At 42.2% G+C, this 13,968-nt stretch overlaps 1 long non-coding RNA gene across 1 annotated transcript; it reads right to left on the reverse strand.

Annotated features, from left to right (window-relative positions):
- Nucleotides 1-2,175: 2,175 nt before the first annotated feature.
- On the reverse strand, nt 2,176-11,684 carry LOC119029992. Its single transcript, XR_005078147.1, has 2 exons — nt 11,561-11,684; nt 2,176-2,438 (listed from the first exon to the last, which is right to left on the reverse strand). It is a non-coding gene; the product is annotated as an uncharacterized LOC119029992 (long non-coding RNA).
- Nucleotides 11,685-13,968: the final 2,284 nt, after the last annotated feature.

The following is a 13,968-nucleotide window of genomic DNA, read 5'->3' on the forward strand; positions in this document are numbered from 1 at the left end:
TTGCACCTCTGGGAGAAGGAATGACACCCTTTATCCTCCTTCCCGCCGTCGACCTTGAGTCAGAAAACCGGAGGAGGGATTGGCTCCGGCCCAAACTTGAATAGTCATCTGTCCCCCCCAATCAGTCAGCCTTTGTCTCTTAAAACAAGGGCAAAAGCACGGAGTGGAAACAGACACGGGCAGAACCACAGGGTAAAACATAAGAGAGGCCGATCTCGCCAAAAAACTCCAGGGGTTAACGAGATGCCTCCCGTAGGATGCCACTACCGGTGATAAACATGTGAAGACGTTTGTTCCTGAACGCACGCTGAGATATGTAATTGTGGTGTTAACCCTAACAAGGTCTCGCTTTAGAACTGGAAGCTGCAAAAATATAGTCACAGCTAATCAACACATAATAAAGAAGGCAATAATTTAATTAAAAGCAACAAAAAAGCTTTAACAATGACACAGAAGTGAAGTTAGTTCAACTCAAATGTGTTGATAAACTGTGAACAAATACTTAAAAATGTTTGAAAATCTAACAATAAAATGGTTTATTGTGCCATTTTGACACTGACATAGACTTACAGATGTTAATAATCATCTCATATGGCCTAATAACGGCCTGATTACCGGCCTTAATACAAGGATCTTAATATAAATTGTGATTTCTATATCATTTTATCTCCTTGTGATGGTTTTGTGTCCCTATGTAGTTGTGTTGAGTCTGTTTTTATGTGTTTTATGTCTCTTTGCAGTACTTTGTTTTCTATCTCTTTGTAGTCATTTTGTCTCTCTTTGTGAAGGATTTGTGCCCCTTTGTAGCTGTTTTGTGTTCATGCGTGATCGTTTTGTGTTCCTTTATAGTTGTTCAGTGTCTGTTTTCATTTGTCTTGTCTCCCTTTGTAGTAATCTTGCTTCTCTATAGGTGTTTTTGTCTCTTTGGGGTAGTCTGGAGTTTCATCTGAGGGAAATTCAAATGTGTGTGCGATGGGAGTTTTACATTATTTTCATTAAAGGAGACCTATTGTACTTTTTTTTTGGTGTTTTATATCAGTGCACTTTGAAAGTTAAAAAGCTCAGAGTCCAACAGAAACTCCTCTCTCTCTCTCACACACAGATAACACTGCTCCAGAAACACCTCATCAGTAGTTCTGCCTTTATTCACGCGACTTTCTGACATCACACTACATCATCACGACACACGTTTACATAATTCAATGCCCAACTGCTAGTTTGGCATGTAAGAGATAATTTAGCAGACTACCTGTTGTTCTTGTTGTTGGGTCAGGCGTGTGGAAGACGACCAATCAAAAGGAGACTTGGTATTCGGGTAAAGGATCCTTAAAGAGACAGGCGCCGACACGATGTATGAGACAGAGGGTGAATACAGTGTTGCAGCACTGGACCAGTATGAGAAAACTGATGAGTTTTTTGAGCGACTGATTCTAGTAATAACCCCAAATAAAATGATGAACCTGAAAATGAGCATAACACATCTCCTTTAATTAAACATTTCGATTTGTATGAGGCACTAGACGCCGTTGAGCAAAAAGCAAAAATAGCACATCCTGCTACCGTCTGCAGAAAATTCTCTCTCTTCCTCGATACGAAATGGAAATTACTGATGAGAGCTCTGATAGCATTTTGGGGCCGAATCCGAGATGTTCATCGTCTTTCCATTCAATGCAGAGATATGTTCCGCACAGAAAAGGCAGAACAGAATGCGACCCACAGTACAGATATGGGGTTCAATCGTGCGGGGGTCCTTAGGTAATTTTTTTTTTTTAGTTCAGTGCTAATGGGCTATCTGACCCCTGGTGGCCGTGAGGAGGCACGGCTCCCCTGAACAGATGACACTGAGTCAAAATTATTCACTTGTCTCCTCTGCAATGATAATGAGCTACACAGGGGTCCTCAACAGAATGAGGGGAATTAAGATGTAAACTGAATAAAATTAAAGAAGTCTCCTGTCTTCTGAGCGTGACATAAGCTGCTTTGATGAATCTCCGAGTTATTTTCCCTGATATATCACTATTTTTTTTTTTATTCCCCCCCCCTAGCTAATGCAATCAGCATACATTTTTCAACATAGCAATCCTTGGTTTTTGATCCACACACTTCCAGCTGAGCACCTGTATGTTTAATTCATGGAGCCTTGGATCACTCAAGAGTCTTTTTTTCCTCCCTTTCTTTTTTTTTTTAAACACAGCTGGTTACACAGAGACAATGATGCCGCATTTTCTCAGCAGACTGGAAACATTCAAAACAAAAGGCCGTCTCATCATAATGAAAGCGTCATCAAAGTCCGGAGCGACGGACCCGCAAATTAGCGGCTGAATGATGCAGGTGACACATTGTTCCTGATTTCACCGTGACGTTCCGCCTTTAATATACAGCAGTGAAAGGGAAGATGAGTGACAGTCGACGTTTGCAGCAAATCCACAGCTTGGGTCCTTGAACAGACACACGGAAGAAAAGAAATTACTTCAGATGAAAAATATTCATAATTAAGCCTCACTCTCGGCTCCCTGCCAAAGAAGAGCACATATATTAATAAACAAATCATCATAAAAACTAACTACAAAATAATACGGTGTATAATTTAACAGTATAATTAATGATTTACTTTTATATAAATATGATATTGGATGGGATCCCTTGCTGTATTATTTATGTGACTCTTGGCAAATGGCAGAATTTTTGAACGACGGCACACTGTGCAAGTTGTTGACGGTTGTCAAAACATTTACAAGCCCTGTGCCATTAGGCGATCTACAAAAAGAAAATCTGCGATGGCCACCTCCCCGTGCGCTGCTGCGCTTTTCTGTTTGCTAATGCCAATGCAATGTGCTGTCGACCCTGACCAGCGCTGAGCTGCTCCGAGCTATTCTTTATCAACAGAACCTCTTAACCATCCACCCCCAACCTTCAACTGAGTTCAGGGTAACTGGTTATAGAGTAAATCAGGACAGCAATGGATCATGTAAAAGTAAACATTAGCACGTTACTAAAAGGATTTCTGTGAAATATTGATATTTACCTCGTCAATAATTCAGTTACAGTGACATATACAACAACAACAACATGTGTCGTATATGACAAACTTAATATCCCTGTAAGAGCTGCATGTTACAGACTAACTTAGCCCATACTGCTGTGCTAATGAGGGCTCTGGTGCAACTCTATCCCTTTCAGCAACTTTGTGATCCAGCCTTGAACTGCCTTGTCTGTTTGTAGACTTGTAGACTTCTGTAGAACTCCATAATGATAAATCCACCGCCGAATGTCTCATGTGATTATTAATCCCTTTTCAAGAAATGTGGTGCAGACATGAAAGTTTTTTTTTTTTAAAAAAAAGCATAGAATTGATGTCTGTGTGCCGTGAATCAAGGAGATTATAATTCAGTGACAATTTGACAAATCACTATGATGCTACGTTGGGTATTTATCTGCCCTGTCCATCCCTTAATAACAGCACCGTAACTTTAAGTAGTAGTTATCTTCCTCCGTAAAAACAGCACATACTTTATGCACTGCTTCATACAGTAATCAGTCAACATAACAAGAGCTCAGTGAAACATTTTCTGTGATATTGAAGTAAACATGAACAAAGTGATCTTGCGATATTGGTGTCAAATCCCCTCTTATTAAGAAATAATAAAGCCTGCGCGATAACCTTGAGAGAGCCCTAACCTAACAATCAGCCGAGGTGATGGATGAACTCGACTGTGGAGGAAGTGCGCGGTATGAATGCCTTCCCCCCACCAGCTCAACTTATTTGCTCGAGCATTTCACTCAGTTATTCAGTCAGTCAGTAAGGGGAGCCGGGGCTTAAATCAATCCATTAGATCCATCCATCATCTCAGTATCTCAGTGGGAGACAAACACTGATGGATCTGCTCACATCGACTGGCATACCGCCTTAGAAAAACGGGGATCGCTCCATATGCTTCGCAGGATTCACTGTACAGGAAGACGAAGAGAGAGGAAACAAGTATATTTGGATTTAACAACATCGGAGTGTTCTAGTTGAGGCATTAGTCGGTGTGATAGGAAATGTATCGAAATGTGTTTGAACAAAAGACTGTCCGTACATTCTATTGAATCAGATTCTTGACTTTTTGAATGACTTAATATTTACTGATAATGATAAGCAGTGGCAAATTATATCATTTAGTATATAAATAGTTTAGGTTTTTAAATATCTGAGGGGAATTAAAATGTTGGTAAAACCTTCTGTGATGGAACTTCTTATTAAAAAGGAGACATATTATGTCTTCCTTCAGTGTTTTATGCATAAATGTGTTTGTGGGTGTAAAAAAAGATCTCCAAACTTTAAAAAGATGCACCGACAGAAGCTCCTCTCTCCCACAGAAAACACTGCTCCTGAAACGCCTCGTCAGTAGTCCCACGTCTTTGTGACATCACGCTATGTCACCATGCCACACCGTTTGCATAAATTATGCCTCACAGCTATTTTGTAAGAATTCTGTTGTTGTTTGCAGTGCTGGGTCAGGCATGTGTGAGCTGACCAATCAGAGCAGACTTTGTATTCGGGAGTGGGACGTCTTAAAGAGACAGGAGCGAAAACAGAGGGGGGGGGACAGAGCTGCAGCCCCGGACAGTTTGAGAAAACAGATGTGTTTTTTGACCAAGTAACCCAAAGTAGTAACCCGAAATAGAATTATGAACCTGATAATGAGCATTATACGTCTCCTTAAAGCTGCAGGTAAAGAAAAGTGCTGTGCTGAAGGACTCTTCTTTGCTGTCATCTCTTAAGGAAAGGTTTCTCCATCTAAAGATGGTAAATTGGAAGACAGCAACAGCCCTTAAAACAACAAACTGACAAATCTAATAACAGCCCTAATGAGCAGTTAAAAATAAGCAATGGGCAGGTTACGGAATAATGCATCATTAGCAGCAGCTGTTTTTCATTTTCCAACAAATAAAACTTTTTTTTTTCTCAGTTTGAATTGTTTTTCAGGATTTTTCCAAGAGCGTAAACAGTCGAAATGATTAAAAAGTGGGTTTGACACAGAGGAGGAGGGATATCAACCCTAATGAAATGTAAATACACCAAGAAAGAGAGAAACAAATGGATTAACGCGTGAGTGAGTCACGAATGAGTAATATGTTTAGCAGCCAATAAACAACATATAAAAATAGAAGAGGGCCAGTCAAAGTCAGATGTTGTTATTTGAACTCTAAAATCTTTTATGAGATAGCCGGTTAATTAAATCGTGATCGCTGTGGGGCGACAGGAAAGAATTCACATAGAACTGACTTTAGCTCCACTGAAGAATACTTATTCCCAACAAGTTTTCCTGTACACTGGAGGGTGTGTTTGTACTTTATCAATAAAACTTGACGAACTGCTCCGAGTACACAAATCTGTTTCTGCACTGATTAAACTATACGACTCGAGGCTACACAGGTGTACGCAGCATACAAACACAAAACACTTAGACTAAATTAGGACTATTATCAATTCAAAAGCAAATACAATTAACATTTGTTCAACATTTGCATCTCTTGTACACTCAATTAACCCCCCGATGATAAAAAAAAAAAAAACAACAGTTAACTAAAAACTCTGGACTAACACAATATCTAAAACTCCCCACAAAACTTGTTTCTGCAACCTTTCAGCTCAGAAATGACCTCTAATTCACCCGAAACAGCATATCACATGGGCATTCACATAGCACTGCTCACCTTAGTGGCTGAAAAACAAAATTAGCGGGTCTACACAGGTTTTATAAAATGCGGGTCCGGCTGCTACAAATCCCCAACTGAGGTTAAGACTTTCATCTGTAGCTGCACCTACATTATGTGTGACAAACGGGATTTATATTTACAACAGTGATGTGGGGGGACAGAATGCCAATTTTAACATAATGTTGCTTTTAAATCATATAGTTGTATAATAGGTTTACTGGCTCACAGGTGTTCTCTTTCAGCTGGTAAATGCTGCAGGTAGTGCTATAAAACTGCAGGTTCATTACCGATGTGGCTCTTCACACAACTGTCTTCATGAGCATATATTAAGGAGTAACGAGGGAGGGAGCTTGGATCACAGCCGCTGCTCTTTGAGATGGTCGGGCCATGTGGTCAGGATGCCTCCTGCGCGCCCCCATTCAGAGGTTTTCCAGGGTTGTCCAGCTAGTAGGAGACCCTGGGATCCCCCATTAGGAGCTGGAAAACGTTTCTGGCGAGAGTGACGTCTGGACTACCTCGCTTAGCCCCACTGCCATTACGACCTGGGCCTGGACGAGGTGGGCATGTTTGGATGGACGAGTGAACGTGAGTAATTTCATGGTGCTAAATTGGCCCCATAATGTGGAGGTGTGCCGGCCTGTCCATCATTCCTCCGCCCGACACAAATGAAAGCGGAGTCAAAGGGTTACTTCATCAGCCGTTTTCAGCAGTGTCAGGCTGATCGTAGTTACACCGCTAACCAGGTTAAAGTGACCTAACATTTACTTTGCTTTGTATTAACTCACTACCTCGGTTGCCAAAATGTCCAACTGAGAAAAAGAGGAAATAGGAACACACTGTGCAAAAATTGCTGTCACATCTTGGATATAATATTTCATAATTGCAAGAACATTAAAGAACATTAAAACTAGAACACCCCGAAATACCAAACACAGGTTTGAGTGCCAATGAAGATTTATTTGCCTTAAAATGTTCATCCACAATCGCTATTCTTCTTCTCCTCTGGGACTCCTTATACAATAGCAGCACCGCCTCTTCTGCAGGTAAGATGTAACTTGACTGAAGTGGCACAAGGTTTACCAATCAATAGGCTTCTAACAAAACTGTTTTCTTCCCAGATGAGTGAATTACGCATAAAACATCTTACAAATGCTGCACAATGCAAACCGCAAACCTTTGGCAGCGAGTCAAGCTGTTTGCTGCGGCACCCTTCGCACTGCAGGAGAAGTTGGCGCGCGGCGAGGCAGAGCTTTATCCATACAGCACGGTTACAGTAAATACGACCTTGTCCCATCAGACATGCTTGGACATGCTGTGAGGAGGAGCCGGGGAAAAGCAACCAGCGACTCCTGTGAGCAGTGGACCACCTGCTCCACCGTGTGAGATACTGTCAGCGCTCGGGTCAGATGCTAATCAGGTGTTATAGCGACTACCTATATAATCCTCATCTTTGAAAAAAAAAAAAAAAAAAAAAAAATCTCTGCTGCATTCTCGCAGGCAAAGGTCAAATACAGGAATCAACTATTTGCATTAAGAATTATCTGTGTGGGTATGCGCAGGCGGAGATGAGAAAATGTAATGAAATCACTAAAGTGTGGTCCATCTTTATCTGTATCCGGTGCGACTCCCCCCCCTTATATATTTTTATCACCTGCAGCAGATAAAGTGTGTGACCTTTTTCCACTGCTCAGTAGTATGCAGAGCAGGTGGCCATAGAAAACAGCGAGTTGAATCCGAGACTGCGCGATCAAACAGCTGTTACCAGTAGAAAAAGTAAGCCGAGCGCCGCCGAGAGCCAAGGCTTCGGAGGAGGGATAAGAATCAGTCGGCAATAAGACCACCGCCGATTGCCCCTGCATATCTAACTCTCATCAGTCTTTGTTGGGCAGCAGCTGCGGTGGAAAAATTGACTTGGTGCTCACTCTTGGCTGATATGTGACACTGGAAAGCCCTGCAGCCACCAGATGAGGCACTCCGAGGAGCCAGAACTAGTCTATGAAACGTGATTCTTGGTTAATTCTCCAGAATCCAAAATAAATATGTGTTTTTGCAAACAAGAAGAGAAAAAAAACACATTCCTCTGTATTAATATAAAGGCAATAATTTAAGAAACAATTTTGCTAAATTAAAGGAAATGGTTCTCCCAAAGATGAGAAATTCAGGCAATATCAACTCACCCTCATGCCAGTGGGGGTTTCATAGTCCGTAACATTTCTGGAGCTTTGTGTTGCAGCATGATTCTTAACAGCTGAAGTAGCTTGGGACTTAAAAACCTAAAATGACAGTCCAGCCAGTCCAGCGTAATCCAAGTCTTTGGAAGCCCAGAGATGCTAAATTGCTAGAAAATATATTATTTACACCCTTTAGAGAGCAGAAATCTTCACTGTAGCTGCTAAACTAAAAGCTGCACACTATCTAAAGTGGGTTCACAAGCTCGACTGCCAGTCTGTTTCTTTTAAATGTAAAAAAAACATAACAAAAGACCCTCATACATTGGTTCCATACAGCTTCCTTGGCATAACCTATGTCTCCAGATGCCCTGAGATCCCAAACTGATTTGGAAAGGAATCATCTCGATCAATGGTCTAGCTTTTATTTAGCAGGTAAATTGAAGATTTCAGCCTATGAAAGCATGTGAATAACCTCTTTTTTCACATCAATTTGGGATCTTCTGGAGATGAGCCATGCAGAGCTCCAGAAAAGTTTTGTGGACTATGAAACTTGGAATGAGAGTGAGCTGATAATGACCGAATTTCCTTTTTTTTTTCCCCCATTTATATTTCAAATACCAAACTAGATGAAAATATGAAAAGCGCAGCGGCTACTAAAAAATAAATCAAATGACTGCAACAGATGTACAGAAAAAGAAGACCTGTTTATTCAAACCTATGAAAAAAAAAAGTCCCATTTTCCCTGTTTAATCTTGTGCCAAACAGGTTGAGTCAGATCAGGCCCGTGAGCATTAGTCATCCAGGCGTCCCGTGACTGATGGCGCCATTTTGAAGAATGGGGCATTGCCTCCACAATGTTGCACACCTTTACGGCGTGCAGGCAGCCCTTTGTGTTATCCTGGCAACAGAAGTTAATCTTGAGGACGGCGATCGCGCTTATAGGAAAGGCTGTAAGTGTGCGCTGTAGTGGAATCATTTAATGAAATAACAAATCAGGGCTGCAGAGGATGCCTTCCATTGCCTCCACTGAGACCAAGTCCAACGATCAATACATCTCACATGTAAAGGCAACATGCTGCAAATAGCTACAACTATAGCCCTCTTACTGTAAGGTGTTCTATTAAAAAGTAAACAGGCTGTTGTTGAGTCTTAAATTACTTAAAGGTTGCTGAGTGAATGGTTGAAACATCGTGATAGAGCGCATATTTAATATAGAGGTACAGTCAATAATTAATATGAGACATTGACAGCATTTCGATATCTGCAGCAGATTAACTAAATTAGCTGTTGACTCACTCTGTGTTCTTTGGTATAAACAGTAGCAGCCGCTGACAGCTGTGACGTGTTGACCGTGAATATTACACACATCACTCCGGCGTGCGAGCAAAAGTGACACGTAGGTGATAACATGCTCACAGCTACACATGAATCCATATTTTACTCCGGGCCTCGGGTGCAAGACGTATCTTACCGCGAGGTGAGTGGATACAGCGGCTCTGTGCATCATGTTCTCGGAGCCTGAAGCGTCCCCGGCTGTGATGAAACACTTGTTTGCTACAGCAAGGAGTTTTGAATGTTTTTTTTTTTTTTTTCCTTTGGTTGGATCTGATGCTGTGGTTGTTTGACAGGAATCGAGCTTCTGTTACAGAGAAAAACTGTTTTTCTTTGCGCATTGATAACCATGGTGACGACATGTACTGTATAATACTGCCAGACATCAAAATTAAAAAGACATATGGTCTCCCGATGTTTGCATAGTTGTAGTGGAATGAACCCACATTTGGGTTTGCTGTACATTACTAACACTCTCCAACCTCACACATACCGGGCGGCAGCATTTCTCTCTTTGATTATTATGGCAATTTAAGATGACGAGCTTCTGCTCCACTTCCAAGCTTTCAGCACAGCACAACAGGGAGATCAGAGCCCTTAAAGGGAGAGAAGAGGTACTGATGTAACTCCTCATTTAGCATTGCTTTTCTATCCTTCCCTCCAGCCACATTCTCACATTCACTACATTCACATGCACAAAGATTAATCTTACCCTTCCACACTTACCCCGCCTCAAAAAAAAAACACACAATAGTCCTAATAAGTTGTTTGTATCCTCAACGAGCAGGTCACTAAACTGTGCCAGCACACAGCTCAGTCTCAGCGTGTTATCGCCAGCGTACCATTCACACTCAAGCAATATGTCTCCTCTGCAGATGAAGATGAATGAAATGCACATGAAAAAATTGTAAATAAAAACTCCAGCGCGGTGCTTGAACTGTCTGCCCCTGCAGTCTGACATGAAACAGTCAGACAGTAGCGCGCAATGCATTCTGGGGAGGCTGATTATTCGCAGCGAGCTGACAGTGCATTAATTCTTCTTTTCCTCTAATGCAGTACACATCCAGGAAGATCTCTCATGCACAGAATACACACACCATGCAGCTGAAAACACAATACGTTCTCCATCTATGGTCATGATCACTATGAATAGTATCATTGGGCGATTCAATGCAACAGCTCAACTTTTCAACTTAAAAGGTGCATCATGTAAGCTTTTTAGTGACAGTTTTGGTTACACAGTGCTTTATTCTTTTAATCTTTTCTTCCTGCCCTACATTAACTCAAAATACAGGCCTGGTGCTCAAATATCCAAATCAGAAAGGAAGTGGATTTAAAACTATAACTGCTATTCTTTAAATCAAGACTTCTGTATTCTATTTGCAGGCCTGTGAAAAGTTGCGTAGAGCACCTTTAACTCTTAACTCTTATTCCTGTTTGTAAACAGCATTTAATTTTTTTTTCTTCCTGCATTTAATTTTGCTTCATGTCATTTCTCGTCTTCTTTTGTGCATCTGATGTTCTTTATGTACTGGATGGGTCTTTATACAAGTCAGCAGCAGCACATTTTCATTAGCGCTCAGTCTTAGGCTCCCTCTGTCAATCGTTCAACCACGATTGTGGCAATGCAAGACGCTCAGGACGACTCCTGAGGGGTTAAGAACAAATAGCAAGCTTTTAATAACAAGCCGGAAATCCCAAAAACATAAAGGCAGAAACGAGACAGGAACAGGCTCAGCGGAACAAACCAGACAAACTGCCCGACAGCAGGGAGCACACAGAGTATATACACAGGGCTGACTAACTAATGGGGCTCAGGTGGACACATGCGGGCAGAACTTCAAAATAAAACAGGAAATGATAGAACTGCACCCTCAAACTGTGACAGCAGCTTAAAAAAGTTAGAAAGAAAAGGTATTTTCGCACATCCAAAAGCTTGTTGATATTCAAGTCTTTGATAGTGATTAAAAAGAAAAAAACCCTGTGTTTCTCCTCCTGACCAGAGATGCTGGCTTTTCTCTTCTGCATGCTCGTATCTCTGTATCTGTATCTGTATCTGCACCACAGCCTCTGCAAACTGTTGGCTAGGAAACACACACAGAGCCGACTGCAGACATGTCACAAAATTGCAGTAAAAGTCTCAAATTAAGACACATACCCCGAATGCGCTGCAAAAATTGCTCTGAAAACCTGAATAATATTGGCTCAGCCCACGTGTCTCGATCGGGAAAAATGTTATTCAGGATACCTCAAAGGAACACGCTGTCTGCATGACCTGGAGTAATGTCATATTTGGGAATAACAGTGAAAGATGTGTGTGTATGTAGACTCACATAGCCGCTGTCATTACGCACCTGTGCACCGGGATGCCCTCTGACATGTATTTTATTCCAGATCTTGCCAGTCATATGAGCCCTGCAATCATCTCATCTCCTCACCTGAGCTTTCCCTGCCCATCTCCCCACCTGCACCTCATTTCCTCATCAGCCGTGAGGCACGTATACTAGCCCATTTCACATCGTCAGATCATTGTTTCCTTTGTGGCCGCATGTTTCTTTGCTTTGAGCCACCTGCACCTGCCTGTGAGCTTATTTGCGTCTTCTACTGTCCATTTAAACCATTTAACCGTCCTTTATCTGCATCTCGGCCCCTCTCGGCCGCCTCGCACTCACTTCCCTGACGGGTATTAATTAATTACAGATGGACAAGAGGCAGCGCCGTCCCATGTGATTTTCAAGAGGTTGACAATGGGTACAAATGTTTGCTGCCTTGTAATCAGCACCGTACATTCCATCTGCAGCAGCCTGCAACAACACACGCTTCATCTGTACGTGCATGTTGTTCTCAGGAAGAGCTGTAGAGGAACCAAGACGTTTAACCAGCCATTAGCCATCCCGATCATGATATACAATAATCCTGCCTCATTTACAACAGCATGCTAATGCTTGACTAGCACAAAAACAGCAACAAAATGTGCTGGTATGGTCAGCGTCTCAGCCCCTGAGCTATGCCCCACCTGTGGTTGGTAACTGCGGCAGGCTGGCTGCGTCGCATTTCCAGGGAAAAAGCAAGCTGCTGGGTCGACTCTGTCACCCGTCAGGCCAGCAGAGTGGAGCTTCAGGTGGACATCTGCTCCGCTCTGTTGTAGCAGCCCAAGACTGCCAAAGGCTTCAGAGGCCACTGGCAGTCTTCAAGTTTATGTGCTCCTAGAGAGGGAGAGGGGGGGATTGCTTCACAAATGGCAACACTTTTTTTCCCTGCATTCCTGCGGATCAGTAGGTGAAGGATTTGTATTTTGCAGACCAAATCAGGCAATCAAAAGATGCAAACCGATGGGGGGGGGGGACAGTTACACGTTTCAAAGACTTAATTCTGACCTAAAAAAAAAACCTCCTTGGTGAACAGTCTGTTCCCTCTCCAAGCACCCGCTGTACTCCCTGCAATCACCTTCTGTCATCAGACAAACTTGGCAGCTTTCATTGGAAAGTGAAGAATGCGGTGCTGGAGTGAAACATCTGTTGAGATGGTTGGGAGCTATACTTTGTGTCGGATCATGTCACTAGCAATTACTGTAAATTGCCTCAGCGTACTACTGTGCAACGGCTGATATAAACTAGTTCGCTGCCGTGGTACTTGGAGAGCCTAAGACTGCCTACGACAAAGGCAGGAAACACAGTCACGGCAAGATTGCCTGCTGCCGGGCGATGCCGCAGAATTCCACACGTCGGAGGTGCTCAGCATTAACAGATTATTACCTGACTTTATTTTCACTGTGCACTCCTGCCGGCTTCTGGGCAGCGCTTCGTTTTTCTAAAGATTTAACTTTAATAGGCCTACTTACCTCTTTTGTCTGAGATAAGCTTAAAAAAAAACTGACAGGAACATTGAAAAAAGAGATTTTCCATCATCTTAGCCTCATTCTGCTGGTGTTACTGCTGAGACAGTCAGTTAGTTCAGTTTCGAAACACACCCACATCCGGATTGTTAAGTGATTGAAACTGACCATTTGCCAAACCCCGCAGCGAATGCCCAATCAGCCTAGCAACCATAACCAAGCACAGCAGGCCTGTCAGGCTTTGGATTTAGAAGTGGCACGCATGGGGTTGATGAAATAGACTCATTTGCAGAGGTGGTGTCTTTTTTTTTTTTTTTTTTTCCCAAACCAAAAATCAAGAGCTAAAGTGTAAGGAACTGTTTTAATGAAATACGAAAAGTACAATTGTCAGCATACCTGGCAAACTACTTTGATGCTTATAGTAGCAACAGAGCAGCTTAAAGTGAGGGTAGTATAAAGCCTTTTGTGGCTCCAGAGGAAGCTGCATGTAATCTGAGTAAATTCCTGTTAAAACATTTCTTCACTTTACATTTCTTCAAATGTAATTCCTTTATATACTGTATTTCATGCTTATAGAATATCATTCTTTTTGTCAGCACAAACAAAGATGGAGTTTGTCCCCAGGTCTCCTTAAAAATATCCAGTGGTGTCACGATTAGAAATGTTCAAACGCAGTCTCATACTGCAGTCGCTGGCTTGACATTCTATCTCTATAGCACTGTGTCAGCCATAAAGGTCTGGCTGCACCTATATTATATTATCTAGTATTCAATCACAGTTTACTGGGTGGGGCATAACTGGGGCAAACTCTGTTATTAAGAAGGCTCTTTATTTTCAGCTTTGTTGCGTCTTTTGGCAGTCCAACCTGACCGGCTGGACCGACCCAGGGAGGAGTAGACTTGGAATAAGAGCCATTCTAATCCAGCC

The sequence above is a fragment of the Acanthopagrus latus genome, chromosome 12 (assembly GCF_904848185.1).
Source record: "Acanthopagrus latus isolate v.2019 chromosome 12, fAcaLat1.1, whole genome shotgun sequence".
Classification (NCBI taxonomy): Eukaryota; Metazoa; Chordata; class Actinopteri; order Spariformes; family Sparidae; genus Acanthopagrus; species Acanthopagrus latus.